Below are 24,667 nucleotides of genomic sequence, written 5' to 3' on the forward strand. Positions count from 1 at the left end.
GAAGAAAAAAACTGGATAAATGTACTCTCTGATACCCTTTAGCACCTGAAAATCTGCTACTAAATCATTGGAGTGACTTAGAGGTGGTGGAAGCTTTGATTTGAGGAAGTGTCATTTGCTGTATAATTTTTTAAAAATAAATTTATTTGTTTATTTTATTGGCTGTGTTGGGTCTTTGTTGCTGCACACGGGCTTTCTCTAGTTGCAGCGAGTGGGGGCTACTCTTCATTGTGGTGCGCGGGCTTCTCATTGCAGTGGCCTCTTGTTGCAGAGCACAGGCTCTAGGCGCATGGGCTTCAGTAGTTGTGGCATATGGGCTCAATAGTTGTGGCTTACGGGCTCTAGAGCGCAGGCTTAACAGTTATGGCTCACAGGCTCAATAGTTAGTTGCTCCGCGGCATGTGGGATCTTCCTGGAGCAGGGATGGAACCCGTGTCCCCTGCATTGGCAGGCAGATTCTTACCCACTGCGCCACCTAGGAAGTCCCTGCTGTATAATTTTTTAAATGACAGTCTCTCTTTTAGAAGTAGAGCCTGAGGACGAAAACCTTTGGGTCACTGGAATACCTCCAGGGTTACAAAAGATGCTCAAAAGATAGTTGTTAAATAAAATAAATGAGTTCTCCGCCTTATGTTGCAAACTGTGGCTCACTTTTACAGAGACTGCAAAGCAAACATGGGCAAGCTCGAAAAGTCTGGCATTCTAGCCACCTCCACAGGGTCCATGCACTCTGCTTGCACACCTCCCTCCCACTGCTGGGAATTGCCCTAAATCTCACTCCCTTGGGGGTCCATCCCCTTCTCAAGCATGGCCCATTCTGCGCTGCTCTGAAGAAAGGCATACACAGTTTTAGCCCCACTGTGCGAGAAGGAAACACGAAAACAGCCAACAAGAGGTCCCTGGTCTGAGAATAGAAATCGTGAGTCACGGATTTGGGGTTTCGGATCGAGGAGCAGCCAGCGATGTGGACGTGCGTGGGTCGAGGGGCGGGATGGGGTGGGCCACAGCCCTCCTCTGCGGAGCAGGCTCCCTTGCCAATTTCCCTTTTGCTCTGCTTGATCGAGTTCCCGGCCCGCGTCGGTCAGGTGGCGGCCAAGGGTCCGGGAGGGGCGGGCGCTCGCGCTCCAGGTCGCCACCCCGGCGGCCACATCACCAGGCGCTCGCTTCCCCTCAGGCGGCGGCGCGGCTGCGCCTGCGCGGGGAGGCCGCGCGGGGGCGGGGCGGGGTGAGCGGCAGGGAGCCTGCGGGCGGCTGGCGGCGGGCGCCGGCTCCGGGGCTGTCAGCTCTGGGCGCGACGGCGCGAGGAGGCGCGCGGGAGGAAGGAGCGGGGAGCGCTGGACAGCCGCCGCCGCCGCGGGGGGACTAGGTGAATGCCCCTCGCGTCCCCCGCCCGCGGTGCCTCGGTCGCGTCTGAGGAGGCGGGGTCGCCTCACCTCGCAGCGCGCTCCGGGACAGGTGATCGTGGAGGGAAGGTCTCAGCTTTGGCCGCGGCGCCGGGTTCGGGCGCATCCCAGGCACTGGAGGCAGGGGCGGCGGCCGGGGCGCGGGGGAGGCCGGGGCGGGGGGAGCGGCCGAGCGGCGGGGCCCGCCCGAGCCGCCGCCTCCCCTCCGGGCCCCGCGGGCAGCGCCCGAGCCCGGCCCGCCGCGGCGGCCCCCACCTCGGGCGGGAGGGCTGGCCGGCCCGCGGCGCCCGCGGCGGAGCCGAGCAGCCGCGGTGGGTCGTCCCCGGCCCCGACGCCAGCTGGGCGGGCAGCGGGCGGCGGCTGAGGGATGGGTGGAAGGTGAGCGCGGATGGAGCCAATGCGAGGCAGGCTGGGGCACACCCCAGAACCACGGCTTCAGGGCTCACAGTTGCTCCGTGTCCCCGTGTCCTTTCATTCCTTTCTTTTATGTGTGTGAAGTACATCTCAACTAAGAAAACCCCAAACGTTGACTGATAGAAAGGGATGACGTGTGTGTATGTAATACAGTCATAGGTGTACTACATGTATATGTAATTTCTTTCTTCAAAGGAGCAGTTTCTTAAAAAAATGAGATAGACCTCACATACCATAAAATGCGTCCTTTTAAAGCGCGGCCTTTAGTATTTTCACCGAGTTTTGCAACTGTCACCGCCACGCAGGACATTTTCATCACCCCAAAATGATACCCTATACCCATGAAAAGTCACTCCTCATTCCCGCTCTATCCCACCCCCAGGCAACCACTAATCTTTCCGTCTCTGTGGAATTGCCTATTCTGGAAGTTTCTTATAAGTGGATCATACATTATGTGGCTTTTACAGTCTGGCTTGCCTTCACGTAGCATGTTTTCAAGGTTTATCCATGTGTAGCATGTGTAAGTATTTATTCCTTTTTATGGCTGGATAGTATTCCGTTGTATTGGTGTACCACAATATCACCGTGTTTATCCATTTTCAGTTGATGGACACTAAGGATGTTTCTACTTTTTAGCCATTGTGAGTAATGCTGCTGTGAACATTTGTGTACAAGTTTTTATGTGGGCATATGATTTTCATTCTTTTGGGTCTGTATATGTAACTTTTCCAGAAACTGTCAGACTTTTCCAAAGTAGCTGCACCATTTTACCTTCTCATCAAACAGTGTATGAGGGTTCCAATTTCTCCGCGTTCCCACCAACACTTGTTGTTGACTATTTGCTAGCTTTTACTATAGACATTCTAGTGGGTACGAAGTAGTGTCGATTTGCATTTCTTTATGACTCATTACGTTGAGCATCTTTTCATGTGCTTATTGGCCACTTGTATATCTGCTTTGGAGAAATCTCTATTCAGATCTTTTGCCCATATTTTGAGTTGTCTTTTTATTGTTGAATTATATTTAAAAATTCTAGTTTTGGGGGACTAGCACTTAATGAAAAAGCTAACCAGCCTGATACCAAGCAACATAATGCTTCTTCTTGGGGGGAGTGAAGAAGTGCCATTTAAGTTTTTTAATACCCTGTCATTTCTTGGGCATCTTACTGCCCCTTTACCCTTTCTGGTATTTTGAGAAAAGCCACAAAAGTGTGTTCCTGACCAGAGTCAAGAGAGACCAAACACAGCTAGCATTTTCATATATTCTATGCCTGGTTTGTAAAGTCCCAATTATCACTTTTATTACAAATAATTTATTTTGGTGGCTAGCTAAGCAAACTAATGAAAAATAGCAAACACCAATTACTCAATTAAAATTTTATATACTTCTGAGGCAGAGTGGAAGATCTTATTATCCTAAGTTTGTGTAGTCTTTATTACAGCTATATTCATATTTGGGTGGCAAATAACTATTTTTCATGGCACTGAAGTTGAGCCACTTGCAGCTGAATGAATGCTCTTTTGCCTATTTTGTGGTTGATTTCTGAGTGCACAGAAATTCAGTATCAACCTCAGGTCTCTTATACAAAAACCACTGGAAAAGACATGATGCTTGCCCCCCAGGAATTCAAGCTCATTTTTCTTTTACGCTTATATGACTTCTAAAGTACGCTACCAAATTTCAGAAACGTTATGGAAAATAAAATTAAAGATTTTCAAGTGGAATTAATGGATAAACAACTGATTCAAAGTGTGTGAAGAGCCCTCCAGTCCTGCTCTTCAACTACTAAACTTTAAACAATGGAAATGTTATTTAACCCCTTTATGCCTCATTGACCTCATTAGTGGAATGAGGTAATAATTGCAATATATAACCTGAGTGTATGTTTTTGTTTTACCTAATGGGGTGATTGTCAAGCATACTGAAATTATAACCTATCCAACCCAATTTTTTTTTCTTTTTTAAAAAATTATTTATTTAATTATTTATTGGCTGCGTTGGGTCTTCCTCGCTGCGCACGGGCTTTCTCTAGTTGCGGCAAGTGTGGTCTACTCTTTGTCGTGGTGCGCAGGTTGCTCATTGCAGTGGCTTCTCCTGTTGCAGAGCATGGGCTGTAGGCATGCGGGCTTCAGTAGTTGTGGCTCAGAGGCTTAGTTTTTCCCCCAGCCTGTGGGAATCTTCCCGGACCAGGGCTCGAACCCGTGTCCCCTGCATTGGCAGGCAGATTCTTAACCACTGCACCATCAGGAAAGTTCCTACCCAAGCTAATATTGATTGTAACTGACTTACTGAATGGATGAATAAATATCCTGTAGCTACAAATGCTTTCCCAAGTTGGCTTTCTCTGCCCCCCTGGGGTTTTTTGTGTCACTTAAGGACTGAAAGTTGGGGAAAATGTGGGAACAACTTTGGGGATGTGATCCCCGGGAAATGCTGATCAGAGTGGACCTGCCTCCTTTATAGGAGATTTTTAACCCCCCCGCCCCACATCTTTTCTCTGAAATTACTGTAGTTAGATTTCCGTACCTTAAAAATGTGTGTATCTGTGTGTGTGTGTGTGTAAAATAAAAAATATGTGTATCTCTAGTAGGGTTCAAAGGCTAGACTGTCAGCCAGTTATTTTATCTTAATGTGAATGAATTTAATCAGATTGCTTTCCTCCAGATCAGCTGCACTGAGGAAATGGGAGTTTCCACATGAAGAGGGATAGGAGAGGGTTAGTGGTATGGGATCATGGAACATTTTGGAGGTGTGGGAAAATTTTGCTCTGTTTTTAGAAGTGTGGGTGTTGTAAAGGGAGATCTTTGGGCAGCACAAGGGGTCTGGAAGATGAGAAAAGAAAAGCAAGAGTGAGAATTTCAGGGGGAAGATTGCAGGATACAAAGATAAATTCAACTTGTTTACACGTTTTTGCTCAAGAAAAATTCAAAAGAGGAAAAGTGGAAGAAATCCTTCTCCTTTCCATTCCCTTCCCTTTTGCTCCACCTCGTTCCTCTGTTCGCCTCTTCTCCTCGGACCCAGAAATCAGACTGGGATGACTGTTCCTGTTGGAGCTTTTCAGTGTGCCGATTACATCTCTACTCTCTCCAGATTCTGCAAATTGAGATCAGATTCAAGAAGCCAGATGAGGATTACATTACTATTAAAATGTGGTTTAATTTTCATTTATGGTAAAGCCCACACTTAGTATATTCCTTCTTAATTTATCTACCCAGATAATTCTCTAGCACCTAAAAAGCTGCAGGTCTCCCCTGTAGGTAGGGCAAGTCCTGTCTTGGGAAGATTTCCTCATAGGAGTTGGAAGGGAAAGGAAAACTTTGTCTTCTCCAAGGCAGATAAATCCAAGAGCCAGTGAGAGCTCAGGTGTGGGGCCTGTCTGGAATATTGACCTTTGTTCTTATCTCAGCCATTAGATAAGTCAGTTTGCTCTAGGAGGAACTGAGAGAGTAGGGAGAAAGCAAAGTGTCCCTTTAATCCTGTTTTCTCCTACATAGAAGAGTGAAAGTTCTGTTGTCCTTGCGGAGAGGGAAATAAGCAGCATCCTCTCATCAGTTAAATGTGTGTGTGGGGGGGTAATAGCATTTTGTAGGCTGGCTTAGGAACTTAATCACCATTTATAACATTGGAACAGAGAATATATTTTCATTGGAACCAGCTAAACCTCTTTCCAGTTTTTAAGTGGGTGCTCATTTCATCGTGTGGTTAAATATATAGATTATTCAAGTCCATTTCCTTACTTGTTTTACTCCTCAAATGTTGGTTGAGTGCCTAATATGTAACAGGCTTTGGGCTAGGCTCTCAGGATTCACCAGTGAACAAGAATGGGTCCTGACGCTCATGGAGTTTACAGCCTAGAAAGATGATTAGCACACGTGCAATTATAGTAAAGCTTAATGAATGTTAGAAAGCGTAGAGTACTTCAGGAACACAGAGGAGGGGGAACTAATCTAAGAGGGTCGGGGAAGTGATGTTTAAGAGCTTAGGTCACAAAGTAGCATAGGAAGCAGCCAGAAAAAGGGAAGAATGAGGATGAGCAAGGTGTTTTCAGCAAAAACAATGTGCGAAAAGGCCCAGAAGTGAGAGAGAGAGAGTGTGGTGTATACTAAAGTGGTGTCTTTCAAACTGCAGGCACCTGGGCCCCTACCAGGTGATTGTAAAATCAGTTTAGTGGTTGTGAACTGCATGTTTTTAAAAAGAAATAAAATAGAAATTAAGCGTGTCACACATAGATACTTTACTAGATTGTGATGTCTAAACTTTGAAAATTCCTGCAATGGAGGAAACAGAGAAAAAGTGCAGTATGACCATAGCCAAAGATCTTGGTTAGGTGGGGATGCAAGATTTAGTTACCCTTTTTAAAGATTTTGGATTTATCTTAGAGGAAATGAGAAGCCATTGAAAAGGTTTAATCAGGGCCTGATTAGATTAATATTTTCTAAGGATCCCTGTGGATCGTTTTCCTCTACTCAAATATTAACTTCACATTCCTCGGCCCAGTGTTACAAGTATTCCAAAGTCTGGTTCCAGTCTCTTTCTTCTAAAGAATATTTCTGTTTTTGGTACCGGAACTTCTCATTTCACAAAGATTTGTGGTTTGCAAAACTGCCTTTGCACCAAGAGGGAAAGATCTACGAGAGCAGACCTTGCCTCTGTCTCATTCACATTGAACGTCTGGCATTTAGCATGGTGCCTCGGACCCAGTAGGGACTAAGCAAGTCTCTGCTGATAGAGTCGAAATACCCTCATATTAGAATCGTTACATAGTAGTAGAAACGACCTTGATGTTTCTGGCAATCGTTGCTTTTGGAAAAAGGAAAACGTTTCATTAGAAATTCTTTTTGCCCAGTTGGACTCAGTGATAGAACCCCATTCACTTATTTAAAAGATAACGTAACAAAAACTGCTCTTTTGTTATATTAAAACAGCAGTAGAGATAAGAAAAAGAACAACAAACTTTCTGACTTTGGGGTTTCTCCTTTCAAGAAGTCCAGAGCGCTAAGGCATTGTTTGCATGAGGAGGCGGGCCAGCAACCATTTATATTTTGTTGGAACAGACAGGCGTTCTCTGAGCTCTCACCAAAAGGTAGCTTTATACAGATGGCTGAGGACAAAGAGACTAAATTAGATTAAAATGTATCAATCGTATGAGCTTAATAGAGAGGCGACAGAAAACAGATTCTGATCTTAGAAGTAAAAATAGAACATCCATACACCCCATAGAACGTACAAATCAGAGTTTAATGATGTCAGTTTGTTGCCAGAGAATGATTGTACTGTCACAGTACTGTGACTTCACGGAATTAGATTGTGAAACCCAACTGTGAAGGAAAATTCTTTCAGTGTATGGTTTTGATAAGTGGCAAGAGAAGTTATGAAAAATTCATGAAAGGTAGAGAGATTTCAAGTTCTGTTTCAGATTTCTCTTTAATACATTTTTCGAGACACGGAAACTTTGCAAATTACTTTTGTAAATTAGATTTTATATATCTTAAACATGCATGCTAGAATCAAATCTTTCTACTATAGGATGTCTTTTAAAAAATACTCATTGAATTTTATATTTTTATGTTCTGGAGAGTCCTGTTTTAGGCAGTGCATTATAGAACTTAAATGGAAACCATTAACTTGTATAAATTTATCCTACAGAAATCATTCTAAATATGGGAAATTCTTATGCACAAAGATGTTCATTTTCATTGCGATATAATTTAGTCAAGGAAATATCCTGCTATAAGGATTCATTAAAATGTGGCAATCCACTTGAAGAAAGTTCACCATTAAAAAATGCTTTTTTAGAGCAATGGTGTCATTTCTTTTTAAATTAAAAAGAACTTCAATATAAACAGAAGTTCAAATAATATTACAAAAAATGCAGGATTTGAAAAGTGAAAATAGTATTTCTAGCTCTTCCTTACCCTACTCCCTCAACCTAGGCCAGCCCAGTTCTCCAGAGGTCAGTACTCTGAGCACTTTGGTATCTGTCCTTCCAGACGTTTTTCTAACCCAGTGATTTTCAAACTGTGCTCCAAGAAGAGGCTTTGGGGGTCTTCTCAATTAGGTAAGGTGGGGACTGAGTGGGGCTTCAACTGGTACTGCTTTGCTTTTACCTGTTTTCTATATTGGGGTTTCAAGTATGGTTTAATTTAAACAAAGAATTCCCCTGCATTAAAAATAAATGTTCAAAAACAATTGGCCTAATTCAGAAAATGAAGTCCTCACCCCCCAGTCAGGCGTTCCAGTTCTTCCAGTGTACCGTTTTTGCTGTTTGGTGACGTGAATCTTCTACTCAAACCTGCCTGTTCATTTCCCCAGCAGTTGTCTGCCTGGTTATCTGTCATCCACCTTGTTAGAACGAACTTCCCCTTCTTTTTTTCCATCTCTCTAAATCTTGTTATTGAAGGTTCAACTTGTCAACGTTTCGTTCACTCCTTCTTTGAACATTTTTAGTGGATGCCAGCTAATACTGAGTGGGGAATATGCAGAATTTTGTATCAAAAGCTTACAGACTGGTAAAGGGCAACCTTATGTAAATAAGTACAATTATGTATTATAAAGCAAGAAGCATTTGAGGGGCAGATACTAAAGATACAATGGTCTCGTCCTTCTACACTACCTAATATGGCACTTATAAAAAGGGCAGTTTATGATATGGTTACATTTCTGGGTCTGCAGTAAATAATTGCTCATTTATTTATTGCATAATAGGAGATAATTCACCCGTGAATTAGGGGGTGAGATTGGGAAGGAGCTGTTTCCATTCTTGAGCAGTCAACTGTGTTCAGAAATAACCTGAATCCAGTTTCCTAGATTCCAGTGTGGGACATGAATGGAGTTGGCAGGGAGCACCGGAACAACTTGGTTCTGTAAGCCTCGTCCCTGTGGCCACTGACACTGGTGCACAGGGAATGGCCGGTCGTTGCTGCTTTATCATTAGCTGGTTAGAAAGTCGTGACTTTGAGTCCTGTGTCTTTATCTCACTGACTTTATAACTTGAGCATATTACTTAACCTCTCTTAGACTTGGTTTCCTGAGCTATAGTATATGAACATGTCTATCTCCTAGGTTTTCAGAAAAAATTATACAAGTACATACAAATGAAGCCTATTCTTTTTGTTTTCAGGGGTTTTGATGCTCTATAATGGGTGATTGTTCTCCTTTCTTTTGGGTTTAAGTTTTTAAATATTTTGGAGGACTTACGGATTAGACTTTTTCTTTTTTTTTTTTGGCCACGCTGCATGGCTTGTGGGATCTTAGTTCCCCCACCAAGGATTGAACCCATGCCCCCTGCAATGGAAGCGTAGAGTCGTAACCACTGGACTGCCAGGGAATTCCCTAGACTCTAGGTCTTTGAAGAAGTGTTTTGTTTTTTTTTTTCAGTCTAAGAGTGGCTTTTTTTTTTTTTTTTTTATTGTGCCACACGGGCTTAGTTGCTCCGCAGCATGTGGGATCTTCCCGGAGCAGGGATCAAACCCGTGTCCCCTGCATTGGCAGGTGGATTCTTAACCACTGTGCCACCTAGGAAGCCCTAAGAGTGGCTTTTTGATAAGCTATTCATATTCCTGGTAAGGTAGGAATAAACAATACAGGAAAGTAATAGGGCCAAAGAACATTTAGTGGGGAAATAAATCTTTTTCAGTATTAGCTAGTATTTCTCCTGGGATTTAAAGCAGACTGTTATATCTATGATCAAGAAAGCAAAATTAATAAGTAGGCCCAGAGTCCAAAGCCTGGTCTGTTTTCTTCATTTTATCTGCCACTTTCCTCTATCTTTTCCATAATAAGCAGTAAAGAATTTTTATGGTAATGTTCTAGTATTCTTTGAAAAAAGAGTCAGAAAATTCTTGTCTGTCTTTTCTGGATTATAGGTTTCAGAATAACCCCAGGCAAACTCATGATGGATTTTATCTTTGAAATATTTCTCATTCTAGTTAAGCAGTCTTAGTTCTCTAATCTAGAATAAACCTTACAGTAATGGTTTAAGGTAGTCTGTTTTATTTGTAAGTTGTAAAAATGTTATTTAGCTATCTTTTTAAAAGTGAAAAATTACATTAGGTATGATACTGAAATTTAACAACAGTATTGGAGCTACTTCCTAGTCCAGCTTTCATTTTCTTATTTCCTTTTAAAACATGGTGGTTTCCTGAAGACCTGTGTTGTTCAGTATATATAGGTACCATTTGGTCTGCGTATATACTGGTCATTATAGATATACAGTATTTTATAGCATGCTGTCAGTTTAATTTAATGAAAAGTAGGATGAGTAGAGTGTATACAGTGTAAATATTAAACTTCAGTTTATTTTTTAGAGAAAGTAGGAACAAAACAGTTGATCTGAAAATTATAAGGCAAAGGTTTAATACAGCACTGTATAACATTTTTGTGATTGTATGGTCTAGTATATTCCTTAGTAAGGGGAGAAAGAGGTGGAAAGTTAAGTTTTGGCCTTTTATAAAAGTGTATAAAGTAGTGATGAATAGCGATGATGGTAACTAGCTAATATTTATCAAAAGCTCAATACACTGTTCTAAGCACGTTACATGTATTAAGTCATTTAATCCTTACAGTTACCCAATAGAGGTGATATTTTTTCATGAGGAAACTAAAGAATAGAGGCCTAAGGCCCATAGCTAGTGGAAGTCAGAATTTAAGCCAAAACAGTTTGACTTTGGAACCCAACCTCTTAACTGCCGTCAGTATCATTCATGTGTTGATACTTCTTCACATTTCATTTTTTGGAAGCACATTCATCTCTTTTAATTGAAGCGTGGAGATTTGCTGAATAAGTCACTTGAAATTCCCCTGTAAAATTGCTCAATGCAAATCATGTTATTGATTTATTCATCTAATGAAAACATTGCAGATATCTCGGAGAGCTTTGTACAGTTTCAAACATAGCATAAAGCATTTGCCAGTGATTCCACATGAATAATACAACTTTGAACAAGCAGTTAATACTCTCCGTTTCAAAAATGTGTTGGACTGAAATCTGTGTACTCCAGTCTGGGATTTTGGTTGTGCTCAGATTTTTATCATCTGAATTTAAACTCATATCATCCCTTAGAATAAAACCTATTCTTTTCTCAGTCCCTGGGGGCAGTGCTTAATAGACAATCTAAGCATGTGTTTGAGCATTAGCAAGGGGGCACCAAAAGAGAGAAAAAGATTTAAATAATTTAATGTTTTGTAATTTTTTTCAGCTTTATATATATATTTCAGGTCATTTTCCATTATAGGGTATTACGGGATATTGAATATAGGTCCCCATGATAAACAGTAAATCCTTGTTGCTTATCTATTTTAAGTGCAGTAGTTTGTATCTGTTAATCCTGCACTTCTAATTTATCCCTTCCCCTCCCTCCCTTTTCCCTTTGGTAACCATAAGTGTGTTTTCTATATCTGTGAGTCTGTTTCTGTTTTGTATATAGATTTATTGGTATTATTTTTTGATTCCACATGTAAATGATACATAATATTTGTCTTTCTCTGCCTGGCTTATTTCACTCAGTTTGATAACTTCTAGGTCCAACCATGTTGCTGCAAATGGCAGTATTTCATTCTTTTTTATTGCTGAGTGATATTCCATTGTATATGTATTGGGCTGGCCAAAAAGTTCATTTGGATTTTTCTATAACATTTTATGGAAAAACCTGAAAAAACATTTTGGCCAACCCGATATATACCACTTCTTTATCCATTCATCTGTCTGTGGACATTTAGGTGGCTTCCATGTCTTGGCTATTGTAAATAGTGCTGCTGTGAACATTGAAGTGAGTTAGAGTTTTCATATTTTCTGGCTATATGCCCAGGATTGGGATTGCTGGGATCATATGGTAACTATTTTTCGTTTTTTTAAGGAACCTCCATACTATTTTCCATAGTGGCTGCACCAGTTTACATTCCCACAAAAAAACACTGTAGGAGGGTTCCCCTTTCACCACACCTTCTCCCGCATTTATTATTTGTAGACTTTTTGATGATGGCCATTCTGACTGGTGTGAAATGATACCTCATTGTGGTTTTGGGTAGCTATTTCCTTTCCCATGTTAGGGAAGTTTTCAACTATAATCTCTTCCAATATCTTCTTGGGTCCTTTCTCTCTCTCTTCTCCTTCTGGGACCCCTATAATGAGAATGTTGGTGCGTTTAACATTGTCCCAGAGGTCTCTTGGGCTGTCTTCAGTTCTTTTCATTCTTTTTTCTTTATTCTTTTCTGCATCAGTGATTATCACCATTCTGTCTTCCAGGTCACTTATTCGCTCTTCTGCCTCAGTTAATCTGCTGTTGGTTCCTTCTAGTGTATTTTTCATTTCTGTTATTGTGTTGCATATCTCTGTTTGTTTGCTCTTTAATTCTTCTAGGTCTTTGGTAAACTTTTCGATCTCTGCATCCAGTCTTTTTTCAAAGTCCTGGATCATCTTCACTATCATTATTCTGAATTCTTTTTCTGGAAGGGTGCCTGCCTCCTCTTCACTTAGTTGTTTTTCTGGGGCTTTATCCTTTCCCTTCATCTGGTACAAAGTCCTCTGCTTTTTCATTTTCTGTATCTTTCTGTGGCTGTGGTTTTCAGTTCCACAAGACGAAATACTGCTGATACTGCTTGATACTGTTGTCTGCCCTCTTGTGGAGGAAGCTATCTAGGAGGCTGGAACGTGCTTCCTGATGGGAGGGACTGATGGTGGGTAGGGCTGGGTGGGCGGAGCTCAGTAAGACTTTAATCTAGTTTGGTGGGTGGAGATCAGTAAAACTTTAATCTGCTTGTCTGCTAATGGGTGGGGCTGTGTTCCCACCTTGTTTGATGTTTGGCCTGAGGCTACCTAGCAGTGGAGCTTACAGGCTCTTTAGTGGGGCTAATGGCAGACTCTGGGAGGGCTCACACCAATGAGCACTTCCCAGAACCCCTGCCCCCAGTGCCCCTGCCTCCTCGGTGAGCCACAGCTGCCCCCCCCACCTCTGCAGGCAACCCTCCAACACCAGCAGGTAGGTCTGGTTCAGTCTCCTGTGGGGTCACTGTTCCTTCCCCCTGGGTCCTGGTGAGCACACTTTTTTGTGTGCCCTCCAAGGGTGGAGTCTGTTTCCCCCAGTCCTGTGGAGGTCCTGCAATCAAGTCCCACTGGCTTTCAAAGTCTGATTCTCTGGGGATTCCTCCTCCCGTTGCTGGACTCCCAGGTTGGGAAGCCTGACGTGGGGCTCAGAAACCTCACTTTAGTGGGTGGAGTTTTGCGGTATAACTGTTCTCCAGTTTGTGAGTTACCCACCCAGCATTTATGGGATTTGATTGTAAAGCGATTGCACCCCTCCTACCGTCTCATTGCGGTTTCTCCTTTGTCTCTGGATGTGGGGTGTCTTTTTTGGTGAGTTCCAGTGTCTTTCTGTCAATGATTGTTCAGCAGTTAGTTGTAATTCCGGTGCTCTCTTCTCAGTCTCTGCAGAAATAGGTCCACACACAGACTTGAAGTTCAAAGCTGTCTTTCTTCTTGGTTAATATGTCTTTGTGGATGATGCCAACTGTTTCATGTTTGAAGCAAGGTCCTGGAGCTACACCCCACCGTGTGCAGCTGACAGCGAGAAAGACATGGTGGCCGTCTTCACTCCTCATTGTGGTTTTGATTTGCCTTTCTCTAATATGTTGTTGACCATCTTCTCATGTGCCTAGCAGAGCATCTTCCCTGTTAATGTCTTGTAACTTTTTTTTATTGGCTGTGTTGGGTCTTCGTTGCTGCATGCAAGCTTTCTGTAGTTGCAGAGAGCGGGGGCTACTCTTCATTGCAGTGCACGGGCTTCATATTCCGGTGGCTTCTCGTTGCGCAGCACGGGCTCTAGGTGTGCAGGCTTCAGTAGTTGCAGTGCATGGGCTCAACAGTTGTGGCTCTCGGGCTCTAGAGCACAGGCTCAGTAGTTGTGGTGCGGGCTTAGTTGCTCTGTGGCATGTGGGATCTTCCTGGACCGGAACTTGAACCCGTGTGCCCTACATTGGCAGGTGGATTCTTAACCATTGTGCCATCAGGGGAGCCCATATTTTGTAACTTTTAAAGAAACAATGAAATGGTCTTTCTAGGAAAAGTCATACCTTGTTGTGACTCTTATTTTGTTTGGAGTGATTATCATTTTGAATTATATGTGATGGATCATGGGTGAGACACACTGTAGACTTGGTGGCAGCCTGGCTCTGCCTTGGAGCTTGGTGGGGCAGGTGCAGTTATTTACCCACAATCATGTAACAGCATGAAATATAAATGAAGTCACTGCTTATGAGTACAGCAGAATGTCAGTTCTCTGGAAGTGTTTAGGATGTGTTAATTGAATGAAGGCTGTTGCCTTTTAGTTGGGAAATTATGGAGGGGGAGAAGTAGGAAAGAATAAATTTTAGAGCCCCTGGGAGTTTTAGAAAGAGGAAATTGTAAATAGCCATTAAAAATAACTTTGTAGAATACTGATAAGAAACTCTTTTTCAATATTTTGTGAAATGCAAAAAGCAGGATGCCAAACAGTGTGTATAATATGAGCTTATTTTTATTTTAAACAAAAAATTTTTCTGTGTGTGTGTGTATATATATGTATATAAAATATAGTGAAGTTATCATATACACTGATACATCATCCATGATTATCTCTGGATGGTCGGTTTCCAGAATAAACAATTTTTGTTTGTCCTTGGCCTTTATTTATTTATTTTTGCACTGAACACATATTGCTTCTGTGAAAAACTGAAAAACAATAAAAGAGAACTCTATGCCGGTGGCCATTAGAAGCACCATTTCAGTTGAGCTGGGAAAGAAAGGGAGTCAGGATATTTTCATGAGCAAAGAGCATTATGTGGCAATGAAGTTGTTTCAGGGTGGTTTTGGGGGTAGTTTTAGTTTGAACTTCAAGTTGGACTTAGAGCCCTTAGGCTCCTTTTTCTCTTTTTTTAAAAAAAAAAAAACTGGTATTTGAGTAAAAAAGTACGCAGCCCTGACCAAAGGGTAGAGGAGAGACTTGATTGCAGAGAGTAAAGATACTGAAAGACTTAGATCATTATTTCGGTTTGATGCCAGAACGGTTGAGTAACGTAGCACTGTGTACCCGTGGTTCACCTAATCTGCATAGAGTCTCTTTCTGTGAGTTTGTGCACTTGAGCTGACTTCACAGCTGTGTACCAGGGAGCAGTATTGAGGGAAAGTACAGTTTGGGAACATGGAAGACAGGCTTCATCTCCCTGGTGGTGCCATTGTGAAGGTGTCCCAGGGAGGGAAGGTGATGCTAGGCCACCACCTAAGGAATACCTCGCTCTGTGTGGGAGCTGTCCTGTGTCATCACCTAGTGGAAGGTAGTGTAATTTAGTGTGGCCTGCTCATCAGGGTATAACGTGCTGCTTCACCTCCTGTAGGGGAAGGAGGAGGGCCCCTGGAGGAATAGAATGGCTCAGAGTAAATATTTGTAATGGGATCACCATGAAAATTATGGGGCACTCTTGGTCTTCAAATGAAGAAGAAAGATGTTAACCTTACACGTGGCAAATCATTTTTCCCTTTTCCTTTCCTAAGAAGGGATTTTACTTTGACACATGTTTATCCTTTCTGTGCTTTACAATTCTGGAAGATTTTATATTCAGTTTTCAGTTTAATTATGCAAAGAATAAAGTGTTTAAGTTGGCCTCAGAAGTATGTTTGCGTTTTTAAAATTGAATCCTCTTTTAAGAGTATAAGGATGTATTAACAAGGCTAAAAGTATGAAAGTATACTTTTTGGTGCATTCTGAATAATAATTTCTCCTCATTTGAAATACTGATGAACTCTGGTTACCTAGTCTCTAAATTTAGGTATTTCAGATTTATAAGTGCCAGAGAAAAACTAGCAAGGAAATGTATTATTTATGTTTTATTCTCATGTACACTACCTTTGACACAAAGGTGTTGAGTCACTTTATAAAAAACAACACCTATAAGAAATATTGGTTTTAAAGAAAGTTATGAAACCAGTACCAGAGAGAATAAAACTGAGTGTAACAGTAAGATGAATAAATTGAGCATAGATATGAGTTTCAGATGTAGCTGTAAGTTTCCTTGTCACTGAAGTAAAATAAAAGGGTGGCTCAATCTTCATTAAAGAAAAAGAAAAATACCAGTTTTCAGTAGTAAGGCTTTCTGTAGCTATGTAATGTCTAAGTAAAGTTTCAAGTGACTTTATCTAGGAGAGATTGATAAGAAGGTGATGTTCTCAGCAGTAGTTTGCAGGAAATTAGTGAATGTCAGTTGCAAGTTAATTGAAAGAGAGAGTCATTAAGTAGTTTTTTTGAATAAGATACATGTAAGAAATGTTTTAAAATGGGAGAAATATACTTTTTCGTTATTTAAAAGCAGTTTCTTGGCTTCAAAACATAATTCTCAATGACTTAAGTCCTTGGCTATCCAGCCATTCACCAAGTTGTTTCAAACAGTAGTACTAAGTGATATTTCTGGTCGTTGTTTACTACCTGTATTATAAAACTATTTATGTATTGCTGTTAATCTAATCAGAACCTCTAGTTAAATGACTGATTTTTTTTTTTTTACTTTTCAGTTGGTTCGATAAGGGCTAAATATAATCTAACTGATTGCACTTGGTGGAATGAACTGTGCTTTGTTTATGAAGTACACTTTGTTCTTTGGACACACCATATTTATTCTGTCAGCACTTTCTCAATTAGCAGAAATGTTCAACAGTGGATTTTGTTTTAGTTGATTCATTGACTTGTGTTTGATGTATCCTTCCAAATAAAGCATTCTTTTAGAAATACTATTTTTTAAAGCAGGGTTGAGGGTTGTGATTCTGAGAACGAAATCAGTTGTCTGGGTCTGGTTTCCTTTGAAAAATTATTTGAAATGTATTGAGGATTTATTATACAGAGGATTTATTATACCCATTGGTTCTTTCTCTGGGCTCAAACAAATTTTTACAAATGTTTTGCTGTCTTTTAGGCCTATAGAAACTACGATTGATAAATTTTACTCTTTTCTATCAGTGGGCAGTCTTAGGAATGAGTGATTGTGTTATGGAATCAGCCAGCTTTTGGATATCAGGAGCTAAATCATGCCCATGATTTCTCAGGCTTTTGTGTTTGTTAGAGAATATCAGGACCACTGAATCAAGAAAGCTTGATGTCACTACCTTTCACCTAAATGAAACCTGTGTGAGTGCTTGAGTTTAGTTTAAGTAAATAGTTTCCAGTTTAAGCCAAAGAAGTCAAGTTTTTTTTTTTTTTTTAAAGGAACTAACTCTATGCATTTCAGCCAAAACAGAAAAAGGGGGTGTTGGGGGGAGATACTTTCATTCCACTTTATTTATTTATTTATTGGCTGCGTCCTCTTAGTTGTGGCACTCAGGATCTTTTGTTGCGGTGCACAGGCTTCTTTCTAGTTGTGGCGCATGGGCTCCAGGGTGCATGGGCTCCAGAGCTCATAGGCTCTGTAGTTGGGGTGTGCTCTGTGACATATGGGGTCTTAGTTCCTCAACCAGGGATTGAACCGGCGTCCCCTGCATTGCAAGACAGATGCTTAACCACTGGACTACCAGGGAAGTCCCCATTCCACTTTAAAGGTTAGCCTTTTAATCAGGGAGGACAGTATTTGTGAGGTAGCATTTTTTATATTTCAGGTCCAAGTACTTTAAGAAAAAAATTTTTTTATTGGAGTATAGTTGATTTACAATGTTGTGTTAGTTTCTGCTGTACTGCAAAGTGAATCTTTTATACATATACATATATCCATTCTTTTTTAGATTCTTTTCTCATATAGGCCACTACAGAGTATTGAGTAGAGTTCCGTGAGCTACACAGCAGGTTCTTATCGGTTATCTATTTTTTATATAGTAGTGTGTATATGTGAGTCCTAATCTCCCAATTTATACCTCCCCAACCTTATCCCCTGGTAACCATGTTTGTTTTCTACATTCGTGACTCTATCCAAATACTTTTAAATGACCTGAACAATGATAAAAATTGTGGGATAAGATATGTGTATTGCTATAACTCAGCTGTTGTTTGGACCAGTTTGAGACTTACATCATATGGAGTTTGTGGGATAGTTACTGACTAGACTCACCTTCGCTCTTTAGAATTGTGGCCTTGGGATAGTTCCTTTTCCTTGGTCAACTACAAGAAATGAGCAAAAGAGGTCCATACATTTTTTTTGTTGTTGTTGTTGTTATACATTCTTAACTGGATACCGTGAATTATACCTCTACCAAGCAGCAGTAGCACATTTGGAATTCTGGAGATTTCTTTTACATCGCCATATTGATTTTTAGCTTTTGAGGGTCGTGTTATATCAAAGATCATCAGAAACATAAGATGTCATCTTTTCTGTGTAAGAATTGGCAGTGGGAAATGGATACCTTTCATTTTTAAAAATTCCTTTTTAAAACTGTACATGATAGGAAGATTGCTAACTGTTTTGGGCATTTAACTTTGACTGTTTTTTCCTCTCTGTATCCTTAACCCTACATTAGTTTGGGTGGATTTCTTTGAGGTGGTAAACTTTTACTGTGACGTTTTCAATGAGGCGGAAGTTCCCAGACATTAGGAACAATTTGGTAGAAAGTGTAGGGGTGGGAAAGTTGAATAAAGGAAATTTGATTGAATAGAAGAAGCTTAGAGAAGAGTAAGAGAGACTAATTTAGCTAGTTTAGGAAATCTAATAGGAGGCAGTGGGTCAGTATGGAACAATTAGGAACCAAACATGAACAATATAGGGAGCCCCGTGGATAAGAACAGTGAAGTCAAAGGGTTGAAAATGAGAAATGGTTTTATTTTATTTTATTCTATTTTATTTCATTTTTTAGGGGAAATCATTAATTTAGATCTTTATTTCACACTATATTCCCAAATGCAATAAGGAAGGATTAAAGAGTTAAATTCAAGGAATTAAAAACTGAAAGAAGACATTGGTAAAAATTTATGAGATTCGTGAGATTTCAGAGGGGTTGAAGGCTTTATTAAGCAAAAAACAAAAAGGTAATAGATGAACCCCAAAGGCAATGGGTAGAGGAGAGTGGTTTTAGTAATAGCTGTAGGACTGTCTCAGATAGGGAAGAGAGTTCTGCAGGATGATTTCTTAGTCAAGGTCTGTGATCTCCGTAAATGGGACTAGGGTGACCTCATGGGTTCTGACGTGTTCTCAAGGGAGAAGGGTTTGGCAGTGAGGTTGTGGGAGGACAGCAGAGTGAAAATGGGAAAACCAAAGGGGTGATTAGTTAAGAGCTGATCTCAGCTGGGATATGTGCTGAGAAAAGTGATTTATTTGATGGTAAATTCTTCAGGGAAGAGTTGTTTGGAGAAAGAAATGGGGAAGCCGAGGAGTTCAGCTGTGAAACTGATATCCAGGAGGCTACTGAGACTTTTAAAAATAGTTTTTGCTTAAATGGAAGGAGTTAATCATTGAAATCAGTGAGAATTTATGTTTACACATGTTTCATTCTTTAAATGAACATAGTGGGAGAAAACTGGGCAGCCATAAAGGCAGCCTACTGTGTGGGTGCTGCAAAAACCAAATGAAATAGACAATCCTTTTTTGTGAAGCTGCTATGCAGTTAAATAGTTAAGTACTTACTGGGTATTATTCAAAAGAATGTACCAAAATTTTTTATAAAATAAGAAAATAATTTGTACAGTATCAGCTAAAGTCTAGTTTTGTCTGGCACGACCTCTCTGAAATATGATTTAACTGACCGCATGATACATCCTGTTTGGTGACTATCTGCATCTTCATAACAAACAGAAACACAGAAGACATGTATTCAGAGGAAATGAAAGAAGTGGAATGCACACTTGCAGAGTGGAGAAACTAAAAATACACAATAACTGTAATCTGACTTGACATCTAAGTCATTTTGTTGGTGTATGTATGTGTGTGATAGTGCTGTGGTTTTATGTGTATACAAATGTAAAATATCCCCCGGTAACAAGTTTGGAGATTTTGGAATAAATGTGATAATCTTTTTGTTGTTGTTATGGGAAGATAAAGTATTAAACTTCCATTTATTGCCTTTCTTAGTAATGAGGCGTGACTTAGGCCTGCTAATAACTCACAAGCTCTTCTGAATTTTTCAAGTGTATTATTTAACCTTTGTAATGGAACAGAATGCCTCCTCTAGCACGATAGGCACATTTTCTCCAAGATACTGATTTAGTAAGTCAACTCACATATTGTGCAATTCATTTTCTTAACTTTTAAGAGCAGGCAATTTTAGCATTAATTTCTTTTTTGTTTTAGTAACTACAGTTGAATTCATCAGAATTGTCTGGTATTAGTTTGTTTTCCTTTAAGTCAGTGGTTCCCTGATACAACTCTGTAGATTAATTCTGGCCCATGACAAAGCTTTCACAGGGAGCATGGAGTGAGTTCTTGATAAATCTGAATGTGTTCAGTGGAAAGGCTTTCAGTCCAAGACTTTGTCCTTTCTACATTTTTGGTGTTAAAACGTACACTAATTTTCAAAGGAAAGATCATTTAAAAAAAATTATTTATATATTTATTTATTGGCTGCGTTGGGTCTTCATTGCTGCATATGGGCTTTCTCTAGTTGAGGCTGGCGGAGGCTACTCTTCATTGTGGTGCATGGGCATTGCAGTGGCTTCTCTTGTTACGGAACATGGGCTCTGGGCACGTGGGCTTCAGTAGTTGCGGCACATGAGCTCAATAGTTGTGGCCCCTGGGCTCTAGAGCACAGGCTCAGTAGTTGTGGCACACGGGCTTATTTGCTCCATGGCGTGTGGGATCTTCCTGGAGCAGGGATCGAACCCGTGTCCCCTGCATTGGTAGGCGGATTCTCAACCACTGCGCCACCTAGGAAGTCCCAAGATCATTTTTAACTTGGTAAAATTTGGGGGGAAATTTGGTTACTGAGATCTAAATGTTTGGAAAACAGTGTTTTAAAACTCTTTAACCATAGACGGAATCCTTACGTGCTCAGTATATCAGAGAGACTCTCTTAAACTAAACTAGATGGGAATCTGTGGGTCAGATTCTTCTTTAAAAATGTATACTTTTTTGGTTAGCTTTCGTTAGATCATGCTGTCATGGTACACATTTCCCAACCTCTCAGTGGCTTTCAGCAGCAGAGCTTTCTTTCTCTCTGGTGTTACATGTTGCCTGTAGGTTGCTGCAGCTCTGTGTGTTATTTTGTCCCAGGACCCAGTCTGAAGAAGCAGCACTTACCTAGGACGTGTCATTCCCATGTCAGAGGGAAGAGAAGCCACAGCTGAACTGTTTCTGTTTGTAGATGTTGCTGCCATCGTGAGTCATATAACCAAACCTGATGTCAGTGGAGGTGAGGCAGTATAATCCTCCCATAGTCCCTGAACGTAACATTGCTCCCCTCTTATAAAAGTAATGGGAGTAATAAAATCTGTCACAATATCACTCAGACTGAAGCACTCATGTAATGTAATGAAAATGTTAAAGAACAATGATAAACACTTAGGTATCTACTACCAAGCTCAAAAAATATAACGACTACCTTTGGAGCTCCCTGTGTGCTTTTGTGCTACTTCCCCAGATGTAACCATTTTCTTGAAATTGCTGCTCATGTATCTTCCCCTTTTTCATATATTCCATTGTGCGAATATCCTGCAATTTATCTTTTTTCTTGAGTTAATTCCAGTTTTTTTTGCTAGTGTGAAAATGTTGCTAAGGATATTCTTTTATGTGTCTACTGGTGTACAAAGTGAGAGTTACTTCAGGGTATGTACTTACGTGTGGAGTTGCTGGAATGTGAGGCATATGCATCTTCAGTTTTAGTGGATAATACCAGATTGTTTTCCCACGGGGTTGCACAGCTTACACCTGCACTAGTGGTGTTGTATGCGTTACCAGTACTCACATCTTTGTTCACATTTGAAAGTCTGACGGCATCTAATTTTTAGTCTAATGGGTATAAATCAGATTCTTTCTTCTGGATGTTCAGGAAAGTGCTTCTCAAACTTCCATGTGTACATAAATCACTTGGAGACGCTGTTAAAAGCGCAGGTTGTGATTCAGTAGGTTGGGTTATGCTTGGGAGCTGAGATCCTGCATTTCTCATAACTGCCCAGGTGAAGCCAGTGCTGCTGCACCGTGGACCATACTTTGAGTAACAAGGGCTTAAGGCACTCAAATAGACTTGCCCCTGTGTTGGCTCCACCTAACACCTAAAGAATCTTTGGAACAAAATTGCTACCTAATGTCATTTGATACAGCCACTCAATCAGGGTTTTTGAGTCGTGCCTGATATTATTGACCTTACCTGAGCACCGTAGATAAATACTGTTTTTATCATGTATCACTTTGGAAAAAAAAAAGCTCCAAGTCACAATTTTAATCACTGAACTTGTTTTACCTGCTACAGGTGCTTTTTCTTTTCCTTTCTTTCTTTTTCTTTTTTTGGAAACTTCTGTTTTATGCAAACATTGGCCATTAGTGAAAAAAAAGTAGTGGATTCCTTTTTCCTAGAGATCGGTTGCTTTATAACTTACAAGGAGAATTGAGAATTTAAATCTAAACCACTACTGCTAAATGTTTAAAGACATTGTTTCTTCTCCGTTATGTTGGTAGTAGATTAAAATAACCTACTAGGTAGCTAAAGAGTGACCCATAAATATCTCCACTGGTATTCTTTAACTTAAAGCACCTAAAGCCAAGGGAAATTTTGTCCAATTCTTTTCACTTATTTTTTAAATTTTTAGTTGTTTTTACTCACTCATGAGTGAATAACAATATAAAACAACCCAACTGACTTTTTATTTAGTGGCATATGTGTACATTTCCCATTTTAAACCGGTAAGTCAACCACAAAGTATTTTGATTATAACCATTATTCAATGAGTTTCTTTTTTTTTTTTAAGAACTTTTATTGAGACACAGTTAACAGACAATAAACAGCATATATTTAGAGTGTACAGTTTGGTGTCCCAATCTCCCAGTTCATTCCCCCCCAACCCTCCCCGCTTTCCCCACTTGGTGTCCGTGTGTTTGTTCTCTACACCTGTGTCTCTATTTCTGCCTTGCATTTCCTCTTTCATAGTTGTTAGCATTTGCCTTATATACTGAGGTGCTCCTATATTGGGTGCATATATATTTATAATTGTTATCTCCTCTTGGATTGATCCTTTGATCTTTATGTGATGTCCTTTCTTGTCTCTTGTAACATTTTTTATTTTAAAGTCTATTTTATCTGATATGAGTATTGCTACTCCAGCTTTCTTTTGATTTTCATTTGCATGGAATACCTTTTTCCATCCCCTTGCTTTCCGTCTGTATGTGTCCCTAGGTCTGATGTGGGTCTCTTGTAGACAGCATATATATGTGTCTTGTTTTTGTATCCATTCAGCCAGTCTGTGTCTTCTGGTTGGTGCATTTAGTCCATTTACATTCAAGGTAATTGTCGATATGTATGTTCCTATTACCATTTTCTTAATTGTTTTGTTTTTGTTTCTGTAGGTCCTTTTCTTCTCTTATGTTTCCCGCTTAGAAAAGTTCCTTTAGCATTTGTTGTAGGGCTGGTTTGGTGGTGCTGAATTCTCTTAGCTGTTGCTTGTCTGTAAAGCTTTTGATTTCTCCATTGAATCTGAATGAGATCCTTGCTGGGCAGAGTATTCTTGGCTGTAGGTTCTTCCCTGTCATCACTTGAAATATATCATGCCACTCCCTTCTGGCTTGCAGAGTTTCTGCTGAGAAATCAGCTGTTACCCTTATGGGAGTTCCCTTGTATGTTATTTGTTGTTTTTCCCTTGTTGCTTTTAATAACATTTCTCTGTCTTTAATTTTTGTCAACTTGACTAATATGTCTTGGCATGTTTCTCCTTGGGTTTATCCTGCCTGGGACTCTCTGCACTTCCTGGACTTGGGTAGCTATTTCCTTTCCCATGTTAGGGAATTTTTCAACTATAATCTCTTCCAATATTTGCTCAGGTCCTTTCTCTCTCTCTTCTCCTTCTGGGACCCCTATAATGCGAATGTTGGTGCGTTTAACATTGTCCCAGAGGTCTCTTAGGCTGTCTTCAGTTCTTTTCATTCTTTTTTCTTTATTCTTTTCTGCATCAGTGATGATCACCATTCTGTCTTCCAGGTCACTTATTCACCCTTCTGCCTCAGTTAATCTGCTATTGGTTCCTTCTAGTGTATTTTTCATTTCCGTTATTGTGTTGCATATCTCTGTTTGTTTGCTCTTTAATTCTTCTAGGTCTTTGGTAAACTTTCCGATCTTTGCATCCAATCTTTTTTCAAAGTCCTGGATCATCTTCACTATCATTATTCTGAATTCTTTTTCTGGAAGGATGCCTGTCTCCTCTTCACGTAGTTGTTTTTCTGGGGTTTTATCATGTCCCTTCATCTGATACAAAGTGCTCTGCTTTTTCATTTTCTGTATCTTTCTGTGGCTGTGGTTTTCAGTTCCACAAGACGAAATACTGCTGATACTGCTTGATACTGCTGTCTGCCCTCTTGTGGAGGATGCTATCTAGGAGCCTGCTGTGTGCTTCCTGATGGGAGGGACTGATGGTGGGTAGGGCTGGGTGGGTGGAGCTCAGTAAAGCTTTAATCCAATTTGGTGGGTGAAGCTCAGTAAAACTTTAATCTGCTTGTCTGCTAATGGGTGGGGCTGTGTTAACACCTTGTTGGTTGTTTGGCCTGAGGCCACCTAGTGCTGGAGCCCACAGGCTCTTTGGTGGGGCTAATAGCGGACTCTGGGAGGGCTCACACCAGTAAGCACTTCCCAAAACCCCAGCTGCCAGTGCCCCTGCCTCCTCGGTGAGCCACAGCTACCCCCCCACCTCTGCAGGCAACCCTCCAACACCAGCAGGTAGGTCTGGTTCAGTCTCCTATGGGGTCACTGCTCCTTCCCCCTGGGTCCTGGTGAGCAC

The 24,667-nt window shown here is 40.7% G+C and overlaps 1 protein-coding gene across 3 annotated transcripts in view; it reads left to right on the plus strand.

The window, feature by feature from the left end:
- Window positions 1-1,236: 1,236 nt before the first annotated feature.
- Window positions 1,237-24,667, plus strand: part of SLC41A2 (solute carrier family 41 member 2) — a 126,894-nt gene continuing 103,463 nt past the window's right edge. The window contains exon 1 of one of the 3 annotated variants that reach the window (XM_057742642.1): window positions 1,237-1,366. The gene's annotated coding sequence lies outside the window, so the exon portion shown is untranslated. Of the gene's footprint in view, window positions 1,456-24,579; window positions 24,607-24,667 lie in introns of those variants that run through there. The other 2 variants (XM_057742640.1, XM_057742641.1) reach the window with 2 other exon arrangements.

The sequence above is a fragment of the Hippopotamus amphibius genome, chromosome 7, assembly GCF_030028045.1.
Source record: "Hippopotamus amphibius kiboko isolate mHipAmp2 chromosome 7, mHipAmp2.hap2, whole genome shotgun sequence".
Lineage (NCBI taxonomy): Eukaryota > Metazoa > Chordata > Mammalia > Artiodactyla > Hippopotamidae > Hippopotamus > Hippopotamus amphibius.